The sequence below is a fragment of the Halichoeres trimaculatus genome, unplaced genomic scaffold (assembly GCF_033239565.1).
Source record: "Halichoeres trimaculatus isolate MK-OKI-2021-1 unplaced genomic scaffold, fHalTri1.1 fHalTri1_scaffold_13, whole genome shotgun sequence".
In the NCBI taxonomy this organism is placed as follows: Eukaryota; Metazoa; Chordata; class Actinopteri; order Labriformes; family Labridae; genus Halichoeres; species Halichoeres trimaculatus.
The window spans coordinates 14,454,017-14,480,505 of record NW_027437191.1 but is presented as its reverse complement, the minus strand read 5'-3'; the positions used below and the strand labels follow the sequence as shown (position 1 = coordinate 14,480,505).

The following is a 26,489-nucleotide window of genomic DNA, read 5'->3' as shown; positions in this document are numbered from 1 at the left end:
AGATGTCTAGTTTTATACAAGTTTCTCTTGCAATCTGTCCAGGAAGTGTTGGGGATACAAGGGAAGCCAACATTAGATGCTTTCTATGCCTTGTTTTTGTCTGCGCTCCGCTTTCTTTCAGATGCACAGCCTGGAGTTTGGTGTCTTGTGACAGAGCGGACAAGATGTGATCTGTTTTGCAGCATGACTTTGCCAGCTAGGGCTGAAATTGAATTCCTAAATGACATATTTCTGACCTTAATTCAAGGTATTTCTCTTCATTTCTGATGCTGACTTCAAGAAATACTGCTCCTTTTCTACTGTATAATCAGTGTCAAAGTCCACCTCTGACAATTAACCTTGATCCTGAGCTTTCTCTCAGTATCTTTAAAACCACAAATTTCTCCACCAGCAGCTGTGGCTCACTGCTGAGAAGTGTAGGTGGGGAAACACCAGAGGGGATAACCTGTGAGATATCATCACACAGGGCAGCATTGTAGCCAAACACCAATTTGGCTCTTTAAACACAGTAATGCCTCGCTATCTTCAGGAAGTAATCTCACATTTATAGGAAGATCGATGACCCCTGTTCTTGGTCTCTAATTGGTTAGAAAGCAGATCCTGGGTTTCTTTCAGAGCATCTAACATCAGCTCAAAGGGTTTTTAATCTTATCATAAAACTAGCAAATCTCTCAAGAGTCTGGAGATAATCTGTGTGAAACTGTGTCCAAGGTGGGATTAAATAATAAATGTATACATTCAGGTTTGCAAGGAGCAAAAATCAATAGATAAACAGATTCCATTTATCTCTTTACTGTACAACTGCAGGGAAAGCTACAGCATAAATGTTTCAGTCCCACGCAACTTATATGTTGCCTTCCAGTGATAAGCAGAATATGAACATTGATCAGGAGAACAAGTCTCAATATATTATTGAACTGTTCAGTATCCACAGGTCAATATGTGCTCCAGAATTTTTGCTTTAGCTGTAGCTAGCTTCCATGCATTGTGTTTCTCTCTGAGTGGGCTCTGCTTGTGTTTGTGTGCCTGTGAGTCCATGCATGAGGGATGAGGAAACTCCTGCTACGTGTAAAAGTCCAACCACTATGAGCTCAAGTTGAAATCGGAAATAGAGCGTATGTGTCTGACTTCACAGGGGCTAAATACAACAAACGGCACTGAAAGCACTGAGTAGCACTATTAGCATACAGCCTGGATGTGTAAAAGGCAAAAAAATGTCTAATGAAAAGGTTGAGAATGACATGGATACATTGTCTGTATGTAGGTTGAAGCTGCAGCTAAAAAATATGTATATAAAAAAATTAAAGTGTATTTCAAAATGAATAAAACCACAGAGTCAAGCTATGCAGTTAAAATAACACAATGAATCACATCACAGAGCCTTAACATTCAGTTAGTTCAACTAGTTAGCATTGCACACATGTTAATTTTATATCATACAATACACCAGGAATGTGAATGATAGACAAATATATTATGGCTTAAGAGTTAGTTGAGGCCATTGTTGTGAAATGACAAAAAAATAGTTTATTTTCTCATCAGCTCCTGTCTGTTCCTGTAAAATTCATCCAAAATGTGGAAGAATGGAATAACAGAAAAACACTCTGACAGCCCAGGCTGAATGAAACCAAAACAAACATGACCAAAAACAAGGTCTGCATTCAACTGACATCCATATTATTGATTACTTGATTAATCCAACCATGCACTCAACATCAAATGTCCCAAATATCATTCATTGTTACTTTAAAGCACAAAAGTTAATGTCTATATTAGAGCATAACAGAGGATATAACACGCAAAATGTCCCATGAAGGGAAAAGGAGAAAACCACGCCAAAATTAAGAGCCACTTTGAGGATGTCTTATGAAAACCTACTCATGAAACAGGCCTAAAGTTTATTCCATTAGCCCAGCTGGGATCTCTCACAAGGTCTGAAGATACATTTTATGAAGGACAAAACATGTTTTTGAGAATGTGAGAGGAGAAATGTGTTGAAGAAGACACTTTCTTCCATTTATTTTATTTATTTAAATGTTTAAAGGATAGTCCCTTAAGATGCAGCATCTTGTTTTCGAGGGAGTCCATTTAACACTTTCTTCACTACACTGTCGTAAAAAGACTTGAGTAACAATGGGGAAGTGGCATAAAGGACTGTGCAACCATCTTCATGTGTGTTGCCTCCACAAAGTGATACTGGGTTGGTACATCAGGTTGGTGCTAGCTTTTCCTCCCTGGAAAAGCTAGCACCACCACAAACCTCTCAGATCTCATAGAATGTCTTAAAGTTATTAGAAAACAGATATCAGGAAGTTTTCTTTCATCAAATCCTAAATAAACACAGATATTGATCATAGTTCGGGGAAAAAAATGCACCCTGTAGTTAGAAAATGTCAAAAACATCCAGTCTTGTCACAGTTACTGCAAATATATTTTCCACCATCAGATCAACTATGACTTTTACGGACGCATTAAAAATGGACTATGCTTTTATCTCCTCCAGATTAAATTATTAATTAGCTTAATGGTCTTTTCAAAATCATGAATCAAAAATCAATCAACAGACCCCAAAATGTGCAAATTCAGCAGCCAGATTTCTAACAAAACTTCAGAAAAGAGGAAGTATTATTCCTGTTTTGATGAACTCACATTGGCATGGGTTTATTTTATAAAGGTGCAGTGAGTATTAATAAACAGCATTCAACATAACAGAAGTAAGGCATGTATATTTGGTAGATGGTTACCTCAATGAAAAAAACTGCTTTTGTTTAGCTTCACATCTGCACAAGCTTGGGTCAAACTACTGACGACCATTCACAATCCTGGTGAGTGGCTGCCAAACGGCACCACTTGGATGACTCAGGAGAGAACAGCAGTTGTTAGAAAATGAACTGTATTGACAGTAAAAAACTTGACAAATGGGGGCTCATACTTATGCATCATAGCAACTTCCTGCCCTCCTAAGCCACAGATAGGCAACTGGCTATGATTTGGTGCTGTGTGAAAACCCACAGAGTGTGTGTAAGACTGTCCTCTGAGTTCATGTTTAATATTTCAAATCAGGGTGGCCCCAATCATTTTCACAGCATTTCAGTGCAAGTCAGCTCACTTTTAACATCCCTCGCACACAGGAAAAATTGGCGAGATTATCCCATGAACCATCAGGAACAGAGACTGTTTGCATTTTTTCAAAACTCACTTGTCATTTCTGAATTTTATTGATGCCCTTTGATTAAATTTTCTCTCTTTTTCTACGTTATTTATTCTTTTTTTATCATTTCTGTTTCATTTGACTTAGTTCTTCCTCCTCTATTGCTTAACTGTTGCTATGATATGTTTCCCTTTATTTAGTATGTCTTTCTATTATATTAAGTCTTTTTATATTCTTACATTGTGAACATAAATGTGGAATCCTTTGTAACTCATTTTGATGAGTGATTTATAAATAACTTCTCATTGTGTAGTTGTTAACATCTGACGTCTTTAATTAGGCCTAACTTTAACTTTACATTGCTGTGCAACTGGAGTTCTTCTGAACACATTAATTACTTTTCCTTTGAATTATTTCAGTGGGTAGTTTTACTTTTCTATAGGCCCCTTTAAAGGTCAGACATCAGCATGGGTTGAGATATAAAAGAGAGGGAAAATAGGCTGTTACTTGTGAAAAGTTATGTTTTATTTCGTATTTGACTGATCACTGCTGAACAGTATTTTATCAAAGTTTCCTTGAGGATCTTTCTGTTGGTGCCCTATGTGAACAAACCAGTTCTGCTCTTCCTGACTCATTTTGACCTGTACATGCAGGTTATATATTTTTACAAAAAATTAAAGAAAAAAAAAGAAAACTCATCCAGTCAAACGTATCAGTTGCTTTAGATAATTACTGTCGAAGAAGTAAAAAAAAAAAAGGTTTAAAAATGCGATGCAACTGGCCAGCTAGCCCCTCACAACAGTCACAGGATCTAAAACTTTAAATAAAATAAGAATAAATCAAATTAAATAAAAATAAACAATAATTAAAAAAAAAAAAACAGAACAATGAAAAATCAATCAGGAAGAAATTAAATGTGTTTTTGGAAACCAATCTTTACCCCTTATAAATGATAAATCAGGAGTAATGGCAAGTTTTGCTGAATTCAAAATTATCTTTAGGGGGACTTGATGAAACCACAGGGAGTATGGGGGTTGCATCTCACTGTATCTAAAGCGAAAGTAACACACCCTCACACACTATGTGGCCAGACTCTTATCCCAAAGATTAAAACTGTCTCAAAATTGTACATTTGTCACAAAAGTTATGACATTACAGCTGCTCTTTATTTTGAAACAATGACCTGCCTTACAGCTTTAATTCTGACTCAGATCAGATTAAATCTACAAAATTTGAAAGCCCCACAATTCAAAAAGAAATCCTCAGAGGCTGCCTTGTCATTTTTTACAACACACGCAATCCCGCATTTGTTGATCTCTTGTGAATAGAGCCACTTGGGATTTTCAGAAAGACACAGATGAGAAAATAACTTTTCTCAAAACTGTTGTCAAACAACTTTGGTTAATGAGTCTGTCCTTTTAACAACTTTAGTTCAAGGTGTAAAAAGCCAGAAAGGTGTGTAAAGAAAACACAAATTCCAGCAGTAAGCAACACAGTCATAAACTCCTGCTCTGCTCCACATTTGCTAATTGTAGCTGCTTCTGCTACAGCCATTCATCAGCCGCTATAACACATTATTACACCGGTAATCAACACCTCATGCACTGCCCTTCAAATGTTTCTGCTTTCAACTTTAAAGTGGAGCCACACCAACACCAACACCGACACCGACACACACATCAAAAATAAATACCCGTGTGGGTAACGTAGCGCTTTGGGATCAGATTGAGAAGGCTCTTCTTTTACATTTTCCATGTCAGAGCTGCTGACAGGCGGATATAGCATGAGGCGTTTATCAGGAAAAGACTACAAGAATCTGAAACATCAGGTCAATGTTCTTCTGACGTTTTCTTCCAGGACTTACACCGCAGAGCTTCATCCGCCGAAATGACGAAGAGGAGGCTTTGGTGCCTTTCTGAAGACATACATACTACACGCGTGTGTTTGAACATGCACGCAGTGGCCGAGGGATACAGTAGGATGTGATACAGTACTGCTTGACGTAGCTTGCCCATCTGAAGTAGCCAGCCAGGCTCTAAATATGGGCTGGAGAGAGGAGGGGGAGGTGGAGGGTACCCGAACACACACACACATATATACACAGCAGGCGAAATAAGGGGCAGTCACCCTTCCTGGACGCGTTTCTAGCTGGATTCCGTGTTGCCGACACGGTGTCTCTTCTGATCCCAGTCCTTCCAGTTGAGACCTGGGAGGATCTGGCTCGTATAGCAGCAGCAGCGCTGCATGTGTGTGTATGTGTGTGTGTGTGTGTATCGCTTCTGGTGCACGAAGCGAAAAATGGGTTCTGCGCTCCTCTCTTGGACGGCTGGCCAGTCGAAACAACTTCAAACATTCAGGGCGAAATAGCAACAAAAAATGAGAGGCGGTAACTTACGGCTCGCGGACACGCTTCCTCCTGCACGAGCCGGGAACCGTCGAGCAAAAATCTGTGGGGAGAAGAGGGGGGAGGCGAAGAGGGGGGAGGAGAAGCCGCCGGACTGGTGCGATGGCAGAGCTCCGTAACTGGGAGAGCTGGGGAGGAGTGGAGAGAGGACGGTCGGTGGCGCTGCCTGCGAGATGTGTGTGTGTGTGTGTGTGTGTGTGTGTGTGTGTGTGTGTGTGTGTGTGTGTGTGTGTGTGTGTGTGTGTGTGTGTGTGTGTGTGTGTGTGCGTGTGTGCTCTTCCTGGTTGGGCTTCAACCGATGTGCAGAAAACTTAATCTGAACCAACTGCCACACGAGCTCGACTCGTTTGACACCCCGTCCTCCGATGACGGACAAACAGCTGTTTCATTGTGAAAGGGGAGATACGTGACCACACACTTGCCTTATGTGAGTGAACTTGGTGACTGTACATTATCACACGGAGCTACATCATGGGCGATGGATGTTAGTGCCCCCCCACAACGACGACAGACAGACAGACAGACAGACAGACAGACAGACAGCCTCACCCTGTCATTTGTCGTGACCAAACCACGTCCAGCCAACCACCACACTGTTCACCCAGGTCAAGAAAATTCATGTGAAAGGTTAACACAGAGGAAGGCATTTAAAACCACGTCTACAGTGTCCATGTGGTGCTTCCCTTTAACAAAGCATTAAAACCACCTCAACCCAAGTGTTTATCTTCTGTAGATTTATAGTTACCTATTCACAAATAGGTTTCAAAGGGTTAAAATTAGGAGATAAATACTCTGAATTCAATCATTTACTTTCTGTTGACTTTTCCAAAACTTCCAATTTAGCCAACTAGCACTGAACCAGTTTCACTCAAGATCACACAACTAAAATGTTCCTCAGACAGAAAACTCAGGAATTTCAGTCAGTAGTCAAAGAACCCAGTCTCTTAGATGTTTCTACAGCAGCTTTATTAGAAATAACATGCCGGAATTTTAGAAGACTGCAAAACATATAAAATGATAAAATGTAAAACCTTCAAATGAAGAGCAAACAAACTTAATAAAAGTTTGTTTTGTTTTGTTTTGAAGCTCAAATACAGAAAACACAATAAAAAAGGAACAGTGCTAACTGAATAATGGCAATGGGTGGTTCTTCGGGTCTGTGGGGATGCTCAGTAGCAGAGTGAGGAAGATGAGGCTGCAAACTTATTACCAAACCACATAACAGTATACACCTACAGCAGAGTGTACATTAGAGCTGGGTCACACTGACTGCTGTGAAAACATACAACTTTATACCTCATTCTACCACACTCTACACTACTTTGTTCAATAACAGATAACAACACAGTACATCAATGTCAGGTGATGTGTAATTTTTACTTTACTAATTATGTATAGAGTTATCCAGATGCAGTGACCAATTTCATATTTTTAATTGTAAACTTCATGATAAATCATTAAAATGCTGTAGGTTTCTTTTTCGTACTTCCTTCTGAACTTCCTTTTGCACTTGTCTGGAGGAGTGGAGCCTCCAAGAGACTGGGCTGAGAGTGGAGGTCTGCAGCAGCCCGGTGGTACCACGTAGAAAACTTTGTCAGGTTGTACCGTAGTTTAGCAGTTGTCCATACTAATGTCAGCCCAGTGCTGTGAGACGTGTTGTTAATGTGTAACATAAATGAATCCTGGTCATGTCCTGCCAGCGCTCATCTGCCAAACAGAGCTAACGTAACCTCACTCTTCATTTTATTGACAGACTCTCAAGTTTGAACAGACCACTGCAGAATAACTGCTGCATGTAAGTTGGAATGATCATTATCACAAACAGCTTAGCCCTTGTTTTAGCCTTTAGCTCTGGCTGTATCACTCTCCTGTTTAGCTTTCTTCTGCTCTTCTGTCCTTTTTCTGTTCTTTGTCTGCCTGACAATTAGGCTCCTGTGTCCACCATTATTACAAAACTGACTGAAGAAATCTTTTTCATCAGATAAAAACACAGATCTCTCTTCTCACTTCTGAACCTCAGCAGCCAGCGTGGTGTTGTCATAGAGACTTAGAAATCATTTCAGTCCAACTCAACTCGATCAGGAAGCTACAAAGTAGTATTTTGAAATAATCTTTATTGTTGTGATAATGTCATTTTAAAGTGTGGATTACGATAAACCTAGAGGGGAGACTTTTTCACGATCACTTTGAAAATCTTCACAGCCCTTTTAAGCAGAGTCCTTGATAAAAATGTATTAGTTACACTGCACCAATCAACAATAAGCACATAGAGTCTGAATCTCTTTAAAAAGATGTCCCAGGTATGTGAAAATGTAATCCATCACACCCACAAGTAAACCAGGGTGGATCAGCCAGCTCGGGGCTAAAACAAAGTAGTCAAGGTGACACAGGCAGAATCTGAAGTGATGAGGTTATTCAGCAGTTAGAGCTTTTTAACCAGAAGCAACAACTGGTTCTGACATTTGGACACTAGGAATGTCTGAATGAGTAAGGAGAGGCAGTGCCCCGCAGTATGTGTTTGAGTATCTGCACACTTGTACTAAAGGTGCCTCCTGTAGGATGGACAGGTTCAGGGTGTGGCCGTCAAAGGCATTCTTCTGTTGTAAGAACAGTAACTGCACCTTATTAAAGAGCTTTAAAAGAACTGCATCTTCATCAATCCAGCTAGACAACTGCATTCATCTAAAAATAAAGAATGACATGAGAAAATAAAATATAAGTGACTTCAAACTAACGGTAACAAAGTGTATTTAACACACCCCAGACATCCTGTGCACAAAATGCACCACCTGTTGATGGAGAAACTAGAAAAAAACAGTTCATCAACAGAGTTTTTATTTTCCATTTGTTACAGGTGTTTTGATCTCAGTCATCAGACAAAATAGTGGGCCATCAGTCTTAATTGCATCTGCCATACAAAGAGCATTTTCTCTCTTACGTTCAGGAGTGTTTAAAAAGAACTTCTGTCAGATGTTTTGTCATCTGAAAGAATCTGAACCTGCAATCAAAGGAAGCAGCCACTCTCTTTTTAATGGTAAGAAAAGATGATGAATGTCACGTCTGAAAAGGCTAAATTATAAACCTCAGTACAAGTCGATACATCTTTTAAAAGGTGCCTGAGCTTTTACTGTGCTGAGGGAAAACGATTCTTTGCCATTGTCAATATTTTATACATTGTCATATGATTGATATGTCTTCATAAATGAAGCTGATCTCATTTCTGTCATTTTTTGTTTACATTAGATCATTTGTGTTTTGTACCACTGATCAATTCACAGCTTTTAAACTGTACATACTAGCTGGCATTGATTTGTTTATAAGGGTGATACAGGCAGGTTCAACAACCCCATATCTTGGAGTGGGTTGGAGTAACTTCAACAACTTGAAAAACATAAAGAGAGCAAGGGAACACCACAAATTCTGATCCATCTACATCCCTCTCCACTTTGTCCACTTGTAAACAGATATTTAAAAAAAAAAATAAAGCTGCAAGCAGCTTTGGTCGGGTCCTCGCACTGTCACTCGTCACTTCATGCCCGTTTCACCTCCACTGTCAAGGTCTCAACTGTTTCTGACCCTCTAAAGGCTGGTACACATTACAGGATTCTCCAAAACTTCACACATTTAGAGACCACACTTGATGATAACAAAAGACAGATCACACAAGATTTCTCTCTCCTGATCTTACAGTGTATGATCTGCACTCCGAGGACACCACACACTAACAGATTCTTCAGCAGAGCTTCAGCTTCTTCATGTTCAATATTCCAAATCTCGCGTAGCGAAATGTGACTTCAGTGTAAACAAACATGATAGACGTACGGGAAAAGCAAAGATGTTTTGTTTTTCGGACTCTAGAGTTTTGAAATAAACACACAAAAGAAAAGGGCTTATAGAAAAGGTTGTGTAGACGACGGGGATATGGGCTGTATTAATAACAATGCGAGTTAGAGGTGAGTAAAGTTGTTTTAAGTATAACAGATAGATTTCCCACTTCCTCTTCGGTCAGTCAGCTAAGTCAGCTCGCGTCTTGATTGGCTTTGCTCTGCTACGCGTGACTTTACACGCTGTACCTGCTCAGCTCCTCTTAGAGGGACCCAAACAGTACAGGATTTTTGGTCACAAATATTAAACGTGTTCATTATCTATGATCACTGAATTGGAGGCCTTCCGATCAGAAGAAATCACTTTTTACACCCCCTAAGCCACAGGACAATCACACATGATGTCATCCAACAATCGGACCTTTACTGGCTTTGATCGTAAGGGGGAGATCGGGACAAAATCAGCCTGCTTATCCTGTAGTGTGTACCCGCCTTTAGGGGCATCACACTTGAGGTAATGTATTTTTTCTCCTGCTCAGTCACGTGACCAGCTGTTTGAAACTGTCAATCAGTGTGTGACATCATCCCTAACTGCTGCCCTCTCAGGAGTGAAATTGACTGAAGTTTTGAAACGCTTCCTCATAGATGCCACAATTTTGACCAAATCACTCAAAAACAATTTTTTTGTAGTAAATTTGCCAGGAATCCATCCGTGTAATTTCTAAGCTGTACAACTTTGACTTTTTTGTGCAGAGGGCTAACTGCCGCAGCTTGTGTGGCGCTCGATCTGCCTCTCCCATTCATTCTAATAGGGGGAGCTAAAAGGGCTTCTTTGGGGTTCACCGACTTTGAGGGCTTGTCATTGGAAAACCATTTAAAAAAAAAACAAAAAAAATTCTGCAAACCTTTTGTAAAACAGGGCCCACTCTGTCATCTGAGCAAATTTCAAGCCAATACCTCTTAGGGCCCAGGAGGATCATTTTTGTTTGAGACCCCAAATATTGTCTGAATTTAAATTTGATAAGCAAATTGCTGGCTTCCTTTTTGAGGTCAGATGCCCCTTTCTGTGACCCTTCCATAGGTCTGTCCATTGATTGGTTGAAAGAATTGTCTCTTTTACGGTGCAACAGCAGCTGTATTTCTCCTGGCAACACAGCCTTCTCTGAACCAAAGCTTGATTGCACTTCGTAACAAAGGGCCATATGCCAATCACAAAGAAGGCTAATTGCCGGATATTGACGGAAACTAGGCACTGCTCATCACCTGGCCAATACCACCACAGTTAAGCATGGTTGTGGTTGGTGGTGACGGTTCATGTTTCAGCAGGATAACAACCCTGAGCACACAGCCAAGATATCAAAGGAGGGGCTTCAAGAAAACTCTGTGAATGTCCTTCAGTGGCCCAGCCAGAGCCCAGACTTGAATTTGATCAAACATCTCTGGAGAGATCTGAAAATGGCACCGACTCTCCCCATCCAACCTGATGGAGTTTGAGAGGTGCTGCAAAGAGGAATGGACCAAACTGCCCAAAGACAGATGTGCCAAAGTTGTGGCAACATATTCAAAAAGTCTTGAGGCTGTAATTGCTGCCAAAAGTGCAACAACAAAGTAGTTGGCAAAGGCTGTGAATACTTATGTTCATATGACGTCTTAGTTTTTATTTCAATAAATTTTCAAAATAACTTTTTTTCAAGATGCCATTATGGGTATTTGTGTTGAATCTTGAGGAAAAAATGAATATATCTCTTTTGGAATGAGGTTGTAACGTCGAAACGTGGAAAAAGTGAAGCACTGTGAATATTTTCTGGATGCACTGTACATTAGGGCTGGGTAAGGACCCCACTAAGAACCTCACGATTTGATTCGATTCCGATTTTGATTCTTTAGGTTGCGATTCTATATCGATTAAATTCGATATTGATTTAAATGCTTCCATTATCGATTTTCATTCCCCATGTGAAAATATATGGTATGTCATCTCACCTTTTGGAGCAATAAAACAACCCAAACATCAGACTTTAAAGCTGAAAGATCTGGCTTTGTGCTTCTGCTGCTGCTTTGGCTGCAATTTTTTTGTCGTTTGGTCTCTCAAACTTGTCCACACAACGCGAGCACACACTCCCCCCATTTGCCAGGAGATGAATCGATTCAGAGGATTTGCTGAATTGATATTGAATTGGGCAAGGCAATATTTTGATGCATCGATTCATCAATAATTTTACCCACCCCTACTGTACATGACCAATTCTAAAACAAGAAACAGGTCTGACTTTTTGAAACACCTGCCATAAAACTGAGTTCCCCTCAGGAGCTATTGTAGATGTTTCTGAGACTTTACTTTAACATATCCTGGATATGATGGAATATGTTATAATGATTGTAAATCCATCTTCCTCTGTGATGCTGCAAAGTATCACTTCTTAGAGTTCATGGGGTTCAATGTGTCATGCTCACAGACTTAGCGAGGAGTATCACTTCAAAGATTTAGTTTGCTCATTTAATGATTCACTTTAACATATTTTCTGACAGTCACAGACGCTAACAGAGACAAACTGAGCTCCTTCTAACTGCAGCTGTCACAATGGTATTTAAGAGTTAAAGTGAAAAAAGAACAAGATAAAATACCCAAATGTTTTCTAACAGGCACTGATAATTCACACCCAAATGTTTCTATTACGATAACTCATTAGCATGTATTGATGGACTCTTCAACTATGTTTACATCCACATGAAATTATTTAAAAGTGCTCTTGCTGAGCACATCAATATTACACCCTTGTAATTCACTCAGTGTATTCTTATACACTGCAGGCTGAGCCTGAGAGAAAGAAGATTTTTTGAAATGTACACTTAAATTGGTTTTAGAGGAAAATAGTAAAAGAATAGTAAAAGTAGTAAAAGAAGAAAAAGTTTGAGTAGTATAAGTTGTTAAAAAAGTTAAATAGAGATGCAAGCAGAGTAAGTCAAAGAAGTTATGATAGGTAACTGAAGCAGTGATGGGAGGATCAGTGTATGAGTACATATAAAAGTTCTCGTGTGTGTGTGAGTGACAGAACGAGCACACACATGTGTGTCTTCATTAGTTAGTATAAACAGCTGTGTGAGATTAAAGGTTTCCATGGTGACCTTCTGTTAAGGCTGTGGAGAGCTGTAGCATTTTGATAACTTCTGTCAGTGACAAATGATGAACAAGTGAAACTGAGGGTCTGAAGGTCCTGCCACTGTGTGGAAACAGTAAGGGCTGTTTTTGTTAGGTTTACAGCTTTTTGGGGAGTGTGAGCACAAAAGAGCACGTGTTGCGTCTTGCTTAGAGACGGCGCTGGAAAATGTTTGTTGTGGTGGTTTTCTGAGCTTTCTGTCCGCTATATGGAATGTGCTTGTGTGCACCAAAGAGCTCAAAGAGAAATGTGAACGCGACAATATACAAATGGCATCCTTTCATGTAAATAAGATAAATAACATATGGCATAGATCTGATTTACGAGAGAGGCAATTACTTCTGTGATCTGATGCTAAATGCAAAATATAATTCACTCAACCCTTCACTCTGACTGCTGATGTCACTGTAAGAGCAGCAATGTTTGTGAAAGTTTGTGTTGCTAAAATTAAAATCTTAAAAACTGTGAGAGAAATCTAAATAGCCGAAAGATTTTTGTACATTTTAAATCAATAATGAAGTCTGTAAGTTAAATTATGCTGAAGTTTTAATATCTTAAAGTTTCCTATCATTTTAAAGGGGGGAATTTTGTCAGAAAATCTGGAAAAAAAAAATGTAAGGGTTAGAGATGAGAAAAGCCATAGTACCCGTGTCCTAGAGAAGCTGAATATTTTAAAATTTGGACAGTGAAAATCTGACAAAATTTGAAGGGGGAGAAGCTCAGCAAAAAAAAACAAAAAAAAAACGTTGAATCAGCATTTCAATGTAAATAGTGGACATATCAGTTGGTAAGACAGTTTATGTTACTTAAATCAGAGTGTCCCATTATTTATATAGCATCGTTCCCTGTTACACATGGACTTCTCATGTTTTCTATATAAGTTCAAGACTTTTATGCCCTTTAATAAGCCCACCTAGTGTTATGTACATTTGATTCTCCTATCGGGGTATGTGTTCTTGTGTGATACAAAAGTCTGGGTTCAGTTTCAACAGGCAACAGTATTGTCTTGAACAGGTGCCTAATTTAGACATTAAAGGAAAAAGAAATGGATGCGCAGGAGACAGAAATCACAGAATAAACATTTCCCATAGCCAGATATTACTTAATAGTATTGTTTTTTCAATTGAAATTCAGCAGACTTGACTAAAGAGCTGTAAGACCAACTTCATTAAGGAACACCTAACACAACTTCAGATTGAAAGGACTCTCTGCAGAACAAAGAACAAAGAAATTTTCACTTTGAAAAGCATTATAGAGGTGCTCCCATGATATATCAGGTTGTAAAATGAGCACAGCCAATACAAAGCCAATAAAGCCCTCAACGTGTCATTTTTCTGCCTGAGAGTCATGCATGTCTGGCTGAAGAAATAGAAGAGCCTCATCTTTTCAAGACATTTTAGCATTTTCCAATTTTGACAAAAGACTGACCATCTGTTTAGATGCACCCTGAATAAAAAATAACGCTCTACCAGAGCTATCATACAGACGACATGTATCCAGTCTGAAGGGACTGTATGTGTGCAGTCTCTTCTTTCTTTCTCCTTAGCATCATGTTTTTATCCGTTGCTCCAGCTTTGGCTAGCCTCTGTTGAATGCTTCTCATTCAACAACCAACTCACATCAACATTCACAAACATGTCAAGTAATACATTTTTGAACTGTAGAGTTTTGAAAATGTGTGAATTAAATCAGGTCATGACAAATTTATAAGTGGCTTATTGTTTTTTCATCAGCGCTTGCTACATATGACACAAACAGTGCTGAGACCACAGTCAAATATGTGTTCACAGTGTGTAATGATTTCTGTGTTTGAAATATGAAAGTATTTCATGTGGCAGAAAACACTATACTCCAGTTTGGATATTTGTTGCAGTTTGCAATAACCCAATAATAACACTCAAGTTAACTTAAAAGTATAACTTCATGAAAACCAGTGTTATTTTCTTGCGTCTTAGAGAAAAAGCAGACTCTTTCAGAAACTGGATTACAGAATCTAAAACACAGAAATAACCAAACCTTTGAGCATATATTCATTTGTGTATCTAAACACTGTTTCAGTCAAAGACACACTGAGTCGTAGCTTAACTTGTTCAGCAACATTGAACAGATATGAAAGCATCAGCGCTACAGTGGATAGAAAGCATGGCGAGGACTGAAAATTAATTCAATAACAAGGGCACAGCTTCTATAGCTGAAGAGCCACTGTAGGTTAATTATGAAATTATATATGACCGCAAGAGGACAATGGCAGACACACAGATATCATGATATTCACAAGGTCAGCTCCAGCTAGCTTATGCCACAGAAATATGCAAATTTAAGGCATTAATGGGGCAGAAAACAGCCTGGGTGTGGTGAATCTGCTGCGCTCTGGGAGCGCTCCTCTCCTTCCCCCTCCCCTCCCTGTTCCTCTCTCCCGCGGCTGCAGCCGGCACAGCTGCAGCGGATCTTCAATCAGGCGCCGGCTTCTTAAGACGCTCGTCAGGTGTGGACCGGCGCCAGTGGATTCCGTCTTGCTTCGTGGTAGTTTGGTCTCCTTCGTGTTGAGTATACTGACCTCACATTGTTGAGTATCTTTTTCTGTGAGTTTTTGCTGATCCTGTCTTTGTGCTGCTTTGTCCTAGTGCCTCCCTCGAGCAACTGCTACAGCCCTTGCCACCTTCCACAGCCACAGCTCTCTGTGCCCAGCGCTCTCAGGAGAGAGCTGCTACAAACCGGACTCTCATTCTCACTTACTCCCTCTGTGCAATAAAAACTCTTAAACTGCTTCCTTGCCTCCGCCTCGCTTTTGGGTCCAGCGTGTACCTTGCTAGTTCTGCCCAGAACTGTAACAGAATCCACTGGCCAAGAAGTATGGATCCAACCTCTCCAGAGGAGTTTAAGGAAGCCCTCACCCACCAAGGCATGCTGCTTGGAAGCCACGACAAGATGCTACAGGGGATTTTGGAGACACTACAGGGCCTGCACCTCCAGATCAACCAGCTCACCCCGCAGGCTTCCTCCAGTGAGGTTAGAGTGCCCTCTGCTGACAGCAGTCCTGTGCAGCCTGTCCCCCAACCCTCTGGCACTGTTAGAGAGCCTTATGTTCCCTCTCCCGAGCCTTTTGCTGGTGATTTAGGAGCTTGTGCTCAGTTTTTGTTAAATTGCTCTCTTGTTTTTGATTTGCAACCCTCCAGCTATCCCAGTGATAAAGCTAAAGTAGCGTATGTGATTAATTTACTTCGCGGCCGGGCCGCTAAATGGGCTACTGCCCTTTGGCACAGTTCTTCACCTGTGCTTTCTTCTTTTCCAAGTTTTTCCTCTGAGTTAAAGAGGGTATTTGATCACCCGGTTAGGGGGAGGGAGGCTACCAGGAGACTCCTAGCGTTAACTCAGGGTTCTCATTCTGTTGCCGACTACTCCATAGAATTCCGTATTCTAGCCAGTGAGTGTGGGTGGGACGAGTCAGCCCTGATGGGGGTTTTTGCTAAGGGTTTATCTGATCAGTTAAAAGATGAGTTGGCTACCAGGGATGAACCAGTCTCCCTGGAGGATTTAATTTCGCTTGCCATCAGGATTGATAATAGACTGAGAGAGAGGGTTAGAGAGCGGGGTGCTAGACCTCGCAGACCAGCCCTTCTAGGTGAGCCTGCAGCCCCAGAGGTCCCGTCCTCAGCCTCCCCGGTCAGGCCACCTAATCCCCAGCCCCCAGAGGAACCCATGCAGCTGGGCAGAGCCCGCCTTCATCCACAGGAGCGCAGGAGGCGCATGAACAACAAGTTGTGTATTTACTGTGGCGAGGCTGGCCACTACATTGCCTCCTGTCCTTCATCAGTAAAAGGGGTAGGCTCACCGCTGAGAGAGGGGATCACGGTTAGCCAGATCTCTACCCCTGCCAGTTCCATTCCTCGCATGTTGGTACCTGCTCAGATCCTGTGGGGACAGGAGTCCTCTTCTCTTCAGGCTCTTATTGACTCTGGTGCGGATGACAGTTTCATCCACGAAGGACTGGTTCAACAGCTCAGGTTGTCACAAGTTCCCCTTCCCGAGCCCAAGAGAGTCACCGCCCTGGATGGCCGTCTCCTCGCCACAGTGACTCACCAATCTGAGCCCTTCACCCTCATCATCTCTGGGAACCATAGAGAGACTTTTCAGCCGTTCATTATCCACTCCCCCACTACTCCTCTGATCCTCGGTTACCCCTGGCTGAAACTGCATAACCCCTCTATAGACTGGTCTACATTATCCATAACAGGCTGGAGCGCTTCCTGCCATGCTAACTGCCTTCAATCTGCCGTCCCTACTACCAGAGCTCCTCTGTCTTCTTCTCCACCTCCGGACCTGTCGGCTGTTCCTCCCGAGTACCACGATCTCGCGCCAGTCTTCAGTAAGGACCGTGCCCTGTCTCTGCCACCTCACCGCCGGTATGACTGCGCGATCAACCTTCTCCCTGGTTCACCTCTACCCTCCTGTAGACTGTACAATCTCTCTCGCCCTGAGAGACACGCCATGGAGGCGTATATCAAGGACTCGTTGGCCTCTGGATTTATCCGACCCTCCTCTTCCCCTCTCGGAGCTGGATTCTTCTTTGTCAAGAAGAAGGATTCAACCCTGCGACCCTGCATTGACTTCCGGGGGCTCAACGACATAACCATCAAGGATAAGACCCCACTACCCCTTATCGACCCCTCGTTTGAGCCTCTGTGTGAGGCGCGGGTCTTCTCTAAACTGGATCTACGCAACGCCTACCATCTGATCCGCATCCGGGAGGGAGATGAATGGAAGACAGCGTTTAACACACCTCTGGGACATTACGAATACCAAGTAATGCCTTTTGGCCTCACCAACGCCCCCGCTGTCTTCCAGACCCTGATGAATGATGTTCTGCGTGACATGCTGAACCGCTTTGTCTTTGTCTATCTGGATGATATACTGATCTTCTCCCGAGATCTTCAGGAACACAAGCAGCATGTCCGTTCTGTCCTCCAGCGTCTCCTTGAGAACAGGCTCTTCGTCAAACCAGAGAAGTGCGAGTTTCACGTTTCCTCTGTGCACTTCCTTGGCTACATCATCGCCCAGGGTAAACTTCAAGCGGACCCGGCTAAGATCCAAGCGGTTGCCGAGTGGCCCCTTCCCTCCACTCGTAAGGAGCTACAGCGTTTTCTGGGATTCGCTAACTTCTACCGGAGGTTCATCCGCAATTTTAGCCTGGTGGCTAGCCCGCTCACCCGTTTAACCTCTACCTCCTCTCCCTTCCTGTGGACCCCTGAGGCTGAGACAGCCTTCAACCAGCTGAAGGCGCTGTTCACCAGTGCACCCATCCTCCGCCATCCTGACCCTTCTCTCCAGTTCATTGTGGAGGTGGATGCTTCGGACACAGGAGCAGGAGCTGTGCTCTCCCAACGGGATTCATCCACCCAAAGGATTCACCCCTGTGCCTTCTTTTCCCGACGCCTCTCTCCAGCAGAGCGCAATTACGACGTGGGTAACAGAGAGTTGCTGGCTGTGGTATGGGCTCTGCAGGAGTGGAGGCACTGGCTGGAGGGGACTGCCGTCCCCTTCATCATATGGACGGATCACAAGAACCTTTCTTACCTTCGCTCTGCCAAGAGACTCAACCCCAGACAAGCTCGGTGGTCCCTTTTTTTGAGCAGGTTTGAGTTCACCCTTTCCTACCGACCTGGCTCCAAGAACACCAAACCTGACGCACTCTCTCGCCTTCATTCCCCCTCTACGGATTCAGAGGACCCGGATTTTATCCTTCCCTCCTCCTGTTTCGTGGGAGCAGCTCAGTGGGAGATAGAACAGGAGGTTAAAAGAGCTCTCAAGGCCCAACCAGATCCAGGGACAGGACCCAAGGATCGGCAGTTTGTTCCCGAGTCCGCCCGTGCCAAAGTCCTCCAGTGGGGACACTCCTCGAGGCTGGCCTGCCACCCCGGAGTGACCCGCACTCTCGAGTTTTTACAGCAGCGTTTCTGGTGGCCCAACATGAGCAAGGACACACGGGAGTTTGTCCTTGCGTGCTCTGTCTGTGCCAGAGGCAAGGCTTCTCACCACCCGCCTGCTGGTTTGCTGCGCCCCCTCCCTGTGCCTAGTCGGCCCTGGTCCCATATCGCCCTGGATTTCATCACTGGTCTGCCCCCCTCCGAAGGTAACACAGTCATACTCACCGTTATTGACCGATTTTCCAAAATGGTTCATTACATTCCCCTGCCCAAGCTCCCAACTGCTCTAGAGACTGCCAACCTTCTTGTCCTCCACGTCTTCAAGCTTCACGGTATCCCTGCGGACATAGTTTCTGACAGAGGACCCCAGTTCATCTCCCAGGTTTGGAAGGATTTCTGCTCCTCGGTGGGCGCAGCAGCCAGCCTCTCCTCTGGATACCACCCTCAAACCAACGGCCAGACAGAGCGGGCCAACCAGAATCTCGAGTCTGCGCTCCGGTGTGTGGCGGCCCAGCATCCTGCCTCCTGGAGCACCTGCCTGCCGTGGATTGAATACTCCCACAACTCCCTCACCAGCTCGGCCACAGGTATGTCCCCCTTCATGGTCTGTAACGGTTTCCAGCCCCCTGTGTTTCCTGAGCAGGAACAGACTGTGGCCGTGCCGTCGGTGAGGGAGCACCACCGTCGCATCAGGACCATCTGGCGGGAGGCGCGGGCGGCGCTCCTCAGAACGGCTGACCGGAATAAGCGTCTGGCTGATGCCCATCGCTCCCCCGCTCCGGTGTATCAGCCAGGCCAAGAGGTGTGGCTCTCTACCCGGGACCTCCCCCTCCTCTCGGATGCACGTAAGCTCTCGCCACGGTTCATCGGACCCTTCCCAGTGGTAAAGGTCATCAACCCCTCATGTGTAAAGTTGAAATTGCCTGCCTCCCTTCGGATTCACCCCACATTCCACGTGTCACTAATCAAGCCTGTCTCCTCCAGTGACCTTAGTCCTCCTGCCGTCCCCCCCCCTCCCCCCCGGATCATCGATGACCATCCGGCCTTCTCTGTCTCCCGGATTCTGGACGTCCGTCCCCGGGGGAGGGGATTCCAATTCCTGGTGGACTGGGAGGGCTATGGTCCTGAGGAGAGATCCTGGATTTCCCGTAAGTTGATCTTGGACAATTCTCTCATTGATGACTTTTACCGTGCCAACCCTGGGAAGCCTGGTAGGACGCCAGGAGGCGTCCGTTGAGGGGGGGGTACTGTGGTGAATCTGCTGCGCTCTGGGAGCGCTCCTCTCCTTCCCCCTCCCCTCCCTGTTCCTCTCTCCCGCGGCTGCAGCCGGCACAGCTGCAGCGGATCTTCAATCAGGCGCCGGCTTCTTAAGACGCTCGTCAGGTGTGGACCGGCGCCAGTGGATTCCGTCTTGCTTCGTGGTAGTTTGGTCTCCTTCGTGTTGAGTATACTGACCTCACATTGTTGAGTATCTTTTTCTGTGAGTTTTTGCTGATCCTGTCTTTGTGCTGCTTTGTCCTAGTGCCTCCCTCGAGCAACTGCTACAGCCCTTGCCACCTTCCACAGCCACAGCTCTCTGTGCCCAGCGCTCTCAGGAGAGAGCTGCTACAAACCGGACTCTCATTCTCACTTACTCCCTCTGTGCAATAAAAACTCTTAAACTGCTTCCTTGCCTCCGCCTCGCTTTTGGGTCCAGCGTGTACCTTGCTAGTTCTGCCCAGAACTGTAACACTGGGAGGCAGGATTCAATTCAGAAAAGTTAACTCATGCTGGTGCAAAGCAAGTACAAGGTTCCTTCAGGACAATGACAGTGAATGAACATAAACAAGGCTGTTCTAATGAAACCAAGCAACCGTGACACTAATCTGTGCTCTCATCACAAGGTGCTTCTGTGTGACACTACTCAGATGACAACCAGAGTAAACACTCATAGGCTCACAGAATATAACCCTTAGTGAGAGTCCTTCAAACAAGCCCTGGTTATACACTCTACACATAGATATCAGGTTTTTAAGGGTCCTGTGAGGAACTTTTTATGATTTTATTTTTTGTTTTACTTTAACATCTTTCTGTAGACAATGTAAAGCATATTCTCTGTTTAGTGATATTTTCATGTACATGTGTAGGTTGTGTTTTTTAACAAATATATATGTGTATTTATCTTATTCTGCTTTCTTTGAAGAGTGAAATGTAGTGCTTGGGCTGAAATTTGCTGTGGAAAGCAAAGGGGGGCAGCCTGGCGCCTACCCCCCCTGTGGTAGCTTCTGAACACAGTCAAAATCAAGCACAATCTCCTTAACACAGCCAAACACTGGAACATGGAGTCTGCAGGTTCAACTGTTTTTCTGATCCGGATAAATTTAGCAGAGCTAGCAGCATCACCATTCAGTCCTCTTCACACGTTAGCCTGTATAGGTCTCTAGTTAGGATGCCAATTTAACCAGACACAGCCTACCTTCATTGTCTTACTTTTCTTAATCTAAACACTGCCCCTGCACAATAAGATGACGTGCAGTTCACACCCAGGCATGAAAGAATTAGAGCATAATGGCAGTACAGCGGTACCTAGACTTATGAGTGTCCCAACTGATGAGTTTTTCAAGAAACCAGCCGTCTCTTTGCTGACTTTTTGCTTTGAACCACTCCTTTACTCCAATTGTAAAGGAGATTGAAAAGGGTACCTGTCTTAATGCTGCATTTTATGAGTAAGTTTGCTTTTGCAAACACCTAAGGTGAAACAGGATTTCAAAGTCATGCACTGTCAAGTAATTCAATTTATACACTCCCAATTTAACGGAAATAATCAGAGAAGTCTTGAGATGGTAAATGGAAAGCAAGTAAAGGAAATGAGTTTTCCTGTGCACAACCGAGCCCGTATTTGTCATTTTCTTTCACCTTTGCTATTTGTGAAATATTGGATAAATGTACATCTTCAGGCCAGAAAATGTTATTTAGCTGGAACATAAAGAGAGGTTTGGAGGAGAAATGTATCTTTAGGGAAACTGTTACCAAATATGAAACCTACTTAGAGCTTCAAGAAGAGACAGGCTTTGGTTTAGGCGTCTTCTAATATTATACGCCTAACATACAGTTTTTCTAAACCATGATTTGTAACAATATTACTCATATGGGCATGAGGCAAAAATAAAAATCATGACAGATTAAATGATATTAAATGACATAAATGATTGATTTAGTCCATAACAACACCACGCCGGCTGACAAAGTTCAGAGCAGAAGAAAGCTAAACAGAGAGTGATACAGTCCAAGCTAAAGGCTGAAACAAGGGCTAAACTTTTTGTGCTAATGTTCATTCCCAACCCACATTCAGCAGTTATTCTGCAGTGGTCTGTTCAAACTTGAGAGTCTATCAATAAAATGAACAGTGAGGTTATGTTAGCCCTGCTTTGTAGATGACTGGCTGGACGTGATTAGGATTCACTTACATTACACATTATGAACACGTCTCACGGTATCGGTCTGTCAGCGCTACATATGGACGGCTACTAAACCACTGTATGAACTGACAGTTTGCTAGCTTGTTGACACGTTAGCCTCAGGATAAGTTGTAGCACCAGGCTGCTAGTAGCGCTACATATAGCTGGCAACAGATGTACATCACAAAGTTATGTTTGCTTGTTTTCACACTTCAAACAACAGCGCTACATAACTGTACTGATAAATACCTCACCTCATCGCATTGTATTCAATAAAAAGTTGTCTTAAACCAAGAAAATTTGTTCCAAAACAAACAAACACCTGATTAAAAGTCACATTTTTACGACAATGTGTGTGAGACTCCAGGACGGAGGGTGGTGAGGCAGTCCACATAAAACAGGTCCTCCTTATAGCTTCTTTAAGGTTTCAGTTATGACACAGTTTAATGATACATTATTTGAATAAAGCACATGAATTGAAGAAAAGATGTAATACACTGAATATACCACTTCTCTGAAAAGAATCCTAACAGACTTTATATCTTTGATAATTTAAGTGTTGGCAGAAATCCATGACAGTCCTCAGTGGATTGCTTATACAGTAATGGCTCCGTTATTAGTCCTCCATGACTTTTTAATGACAAAGTCTAGGTGTGAGTCATTAAAACACTTCTGTGTTCAGTTTTATGGCGTTTATGATGCTTTAGTGAGGAGGGGTGCGGTCTGTTGGGTTAGAAAGAAAAGAGGTGCTGCACGGTGAAATGTTGGTCTGCTGAAGTCACTCCAGAGGATTAATGTTCAACCACAATAAACCAGAGAGAGGCCGAACAGATCAGCTTTTCTTCTACACAACAAGAAAGTCTCACGTCAGCCTAGCAGAAGAAGAGCTGGCAGAAAATGATGCAAATTATTGATGGTGTTAACAAGACAGAGTTTCTAGAGGTGTTAATAGTGATAAAACTCAGGGGCTTAATTAAATGAGTTCCTTGTTGAGAGGCTTCACTAAAACCTTCTCTTCCTCTTATTTTAGGGCCACATTTTGTTATTCAGCTTTATGACTGAGTAGCAGTGGTGGGAAGTTACTGCATACCTCTGATTCTGTAGTGAGCAGAGACTTTAAAAAGATAGACAGCATGACGATTCCTCGAAAGTGAAGCCTTACATTTTAGAGCTCCCCCTGGTAACTGGCTGCGGTACAGGTCATGAAGCCTGCCTTCTCTGCTATAACAGATACGACATGAATAGGAAATAAATACGCAGGCAAAATTATTTTTCCTCAACTCCGCTTTCTGTGGTGGTCAAAAATAAGTCCTGTTCTTGGTGGACTGCACTCTGAGGGGTCTCTGGTGTTTAATCCAAAGTCAGATATTACACCTAGATAAGCTAAAGAGGTGTCATGCCAAGCTAATTATTTGACCAAAGCGTATACCAAGTATTGGTGACAAAATGCTACTCCCGCAGTTTGTCAGCACCTGTTGCAGGGTTATTTTGGCTTCACCCATGTGACAGAGGGAAGAGATGGAGGTGCATCATCCATATTTATATGGGTCTCCAGACAAAAGTGGTGAAGCACAATCTTTAGGTGCACAACAAGAAATACATCCACTCTACTCGGTTTCAGGTACAAGTTATGTACTTTGTAGTATTCATCTGTCTTAAGTCAAGGCAAGTTAAATCATTTTAGGAGTGCCAATCTTAAAACCAGAAAAATCTCCTCCTTATTCAAAAATATGAGATCATTGAACTTGTTAATATATCATTATATATCAGCGATAATTCAAAACTAATCTGACAGTTTTTTTTAAATGTAAAACCAACTGTTTTACCACCAGCAATCTAAAAAAAAATGTAGCTGGATAACAAATGCCCACGCATACAGATAATACACTGTAGACATATTTCCCTTTTATCAGTTTGTAGAGCCAGTTTCACTTTAAGAATTTATGGCTCTTCTTTCATTCCTTATGATTTATCTGAAGACCCACTGCTCTATCTTTTGAGCTTTTCCCAGGTATTAAAAACCTCTACACTACACAACTGTATAGAGGTTATTTGTTTCTAGCTGCAGATAAATCTCAAAACCCACAACACCACAATGCCACTTTGACATGCATAATTCATTGTTAAAGAAGTGGTATAAATTTCATAAACAGCCTTGTTTTCCCAACTATGTCCTTGCTGGCTGGGCTGTGTGTGAGAATCAGAAGAATCTAGTAAATTAGCAACAGGTAGCATTGTTCTCTATGCTCAGATCTCTGCTTTTTCCAGGTGTTCTCCCCCTTTCTTATCATCTCTCATTGCTACATCAGGATCACGATTACAACTGCCTAACATGTTTGGACTAGAATACACTCTTGGGTTTATTCTAGGTGTTTTTTTTACATTGTTGTATTGGAAACTTTCTCTTTCATTCTTACATCACTTGTGATCAAATACTGACACATGGGTTTGTGATGCACTATCCAACTATCAAGAGTCTGAATTGCACATTCAAAGCTTGCTGGTGTATAATTATCCAGTTTGACTGCTAAAAGCAATGACTTTGTAATTAATCCGTCATGTTTTATTACAGATTTCTCAAAGATCCCAATGCTTGTGCTAAATAATTGTGGAGTTTAACCAGCTGCTATTCAAAGAGATTAAATATTCACACTTGATGGATTCCTTATAAAAAGACTGTTTGGTTTTAATCTGACCATCAAACGCTGATGTAAAGATCCTGTCTCATCATTCAATTACACTCTTCTACTGTCATTTTGTCATTTCTTGTTAATGCATGTGATGAAGATCACTCACTGACAAGACAAACCTCACATCGATGGTGTCATTATGGTATCATCAACAATGAGATCACCGCATTCATGACTAAGTCAGCAACCTGTCATACAGGCTATATGTTGTGTGTCTCTATGATGGCTATTAAGTCACAAATCACAATAAAAAGACTGTATGGTGACACAGGAGGGGGGAAATGGGGTTGGTTGACACAAGTAGTGTGAATTGCTTTTCATCAAAACATCTTTTTTTCAATAGTTATTTCTACATTTAACTGAAGCTAAAGGTGTTGGCTTGAATTTTTTATCCTTCTCATCTTCCAGCTGATTGTAATGAAAAGGTACACACTGTGTAACTATCACAGAGATAGTTGTCACACTATATAGAGTTGTTTGTCACAATGTTATTTTAATGGGAAGAATCTTCTAAAAGGGGAAAGAAGGAAGAACTACATTTTAAAGTGTAACGGCATTGACAAGTTGACAAATACAAAACTTAATGCTTCTTAACACAAAACAGTCTTCCCCCTAGGTTTACAGCCTGGAGGGGGGGCTGCACAGGAGAGTGAGTGTTGTATCTTCACAGAGAAAGCGCTGGGACATCTTTTCCTATATTTCTTGTAGTGGTTTTCCCTGCTCTCTGTCTGCTATACCAAGTGTGCTTGTCTGTGTAAATGCGTGCATACACATAGATGTTTGTGTGTCTGTGAACGCGTCGGGACAGAACTTTTCTGTGGGTAACAGAGAGGAAGAGGAGAAAAGTTAATGTGACGATGTACAGACAAATGAAGTTGTGTAGATACGATAACATAAGGCTATTAAGTCTGTTAAAAAAAAAAGTTATAGACCCGATTTACGAGACAGGACACTTTATATTACTTCTGCTGTGATCTGGTGCTATGGAAAATAAAATTAACTTGAGTCCTTGCCATATGCGCACGCACACACACACACACACACACACACACACACACACACACACACACACACACACACACACAAGCTACATAAACAGGAAACACACTCCAAGGCAGCCGACTGTACATAACATATGACAACCAACCCCAAAGAGAATGTGACGATCAAGCTCAACTGGAATTCCTTGCTAACATCAGGGCTAGCAACTGTGTAACAACTAGTTAGCTCGCCACTTACAAAGTGAACTACTAACCTCCAATTCACACAAACCATGAGCGCATTCACACAGCACGTGCTGCGGTCGACCAGGTCGATCATCAACATCTGAGCGCGGCTGTTTCGCTGCGAGGCTATTTTGGCTGGAGTGCGCTGCAGAAACATGTCTGCAGATCGCTTTTCTACCAAACAGGAAATCAGGCACAAAACCGATCTGAGTATCCAGCCTTTTCAAAATAAAGCACCATGTTCTGGCTCCCAATTGTAAATCCCATCCGTGTTTATCAAAACTACGTCACTGACACATTGCCAGAAGTCATCAGCAGGTCAGATCCAGAGGAAACCCGAGCTTTTGGACTAGGAAAGTTAATCTCGGAGGTGAAAAACTTCATAATTCAATATGACACAACATATTCTTTCTAAAAGGTACACTAACAGAAAGGCATGGACTGAAGACTAACATGCTAATTAATCACCATGCAAGTACATTGTCATGGGTGGTAACACGTGGTTCTCCTGTGATCTTGTGATCTCAAGTATCCAGCTGCTTTGGGCGCAGTGCTCCATCCATCCAGTGTGAACTGGCGCGCGCCCCAAAACTGCGGCACTAAGCAGCGCAGCGCTCATGCTTTCTGTGTGAATTTGGGGTAAGCCTAGACGAAAAATACTGAGGAGCTGAATAT

General features: G+C 42.6%; 1 protein-coding gene across 2 annotated transcripts in view; it reads right to left on the bottom strand.

The window, feature by feature from the left end:
- Positions 1 to 26,489, bottom strand: part of LOC141801770 (bromo adjacent homology domain-containing 1 protein) — a 44,351-nt gene that overhangs the window by 16,446 nt on the left and 1,416 nt on the right. The window contains exon 1 of one of the 2 annotated variants that reach the window (XM_074685024.1): positions 5,547 to 5,697. The exons of the other annotated variant lie outside the window; for it this stretch is intronic. The gene's annotated coding sequence lies outside the window, so the exon portion shown is untranslated. Of the gene's footprint in view, positions 1 to 5,546; positions 5,698 to 26,489 lie in introns of those variants that run through there. 2 annotated transcript variants of the gene reach the window in all.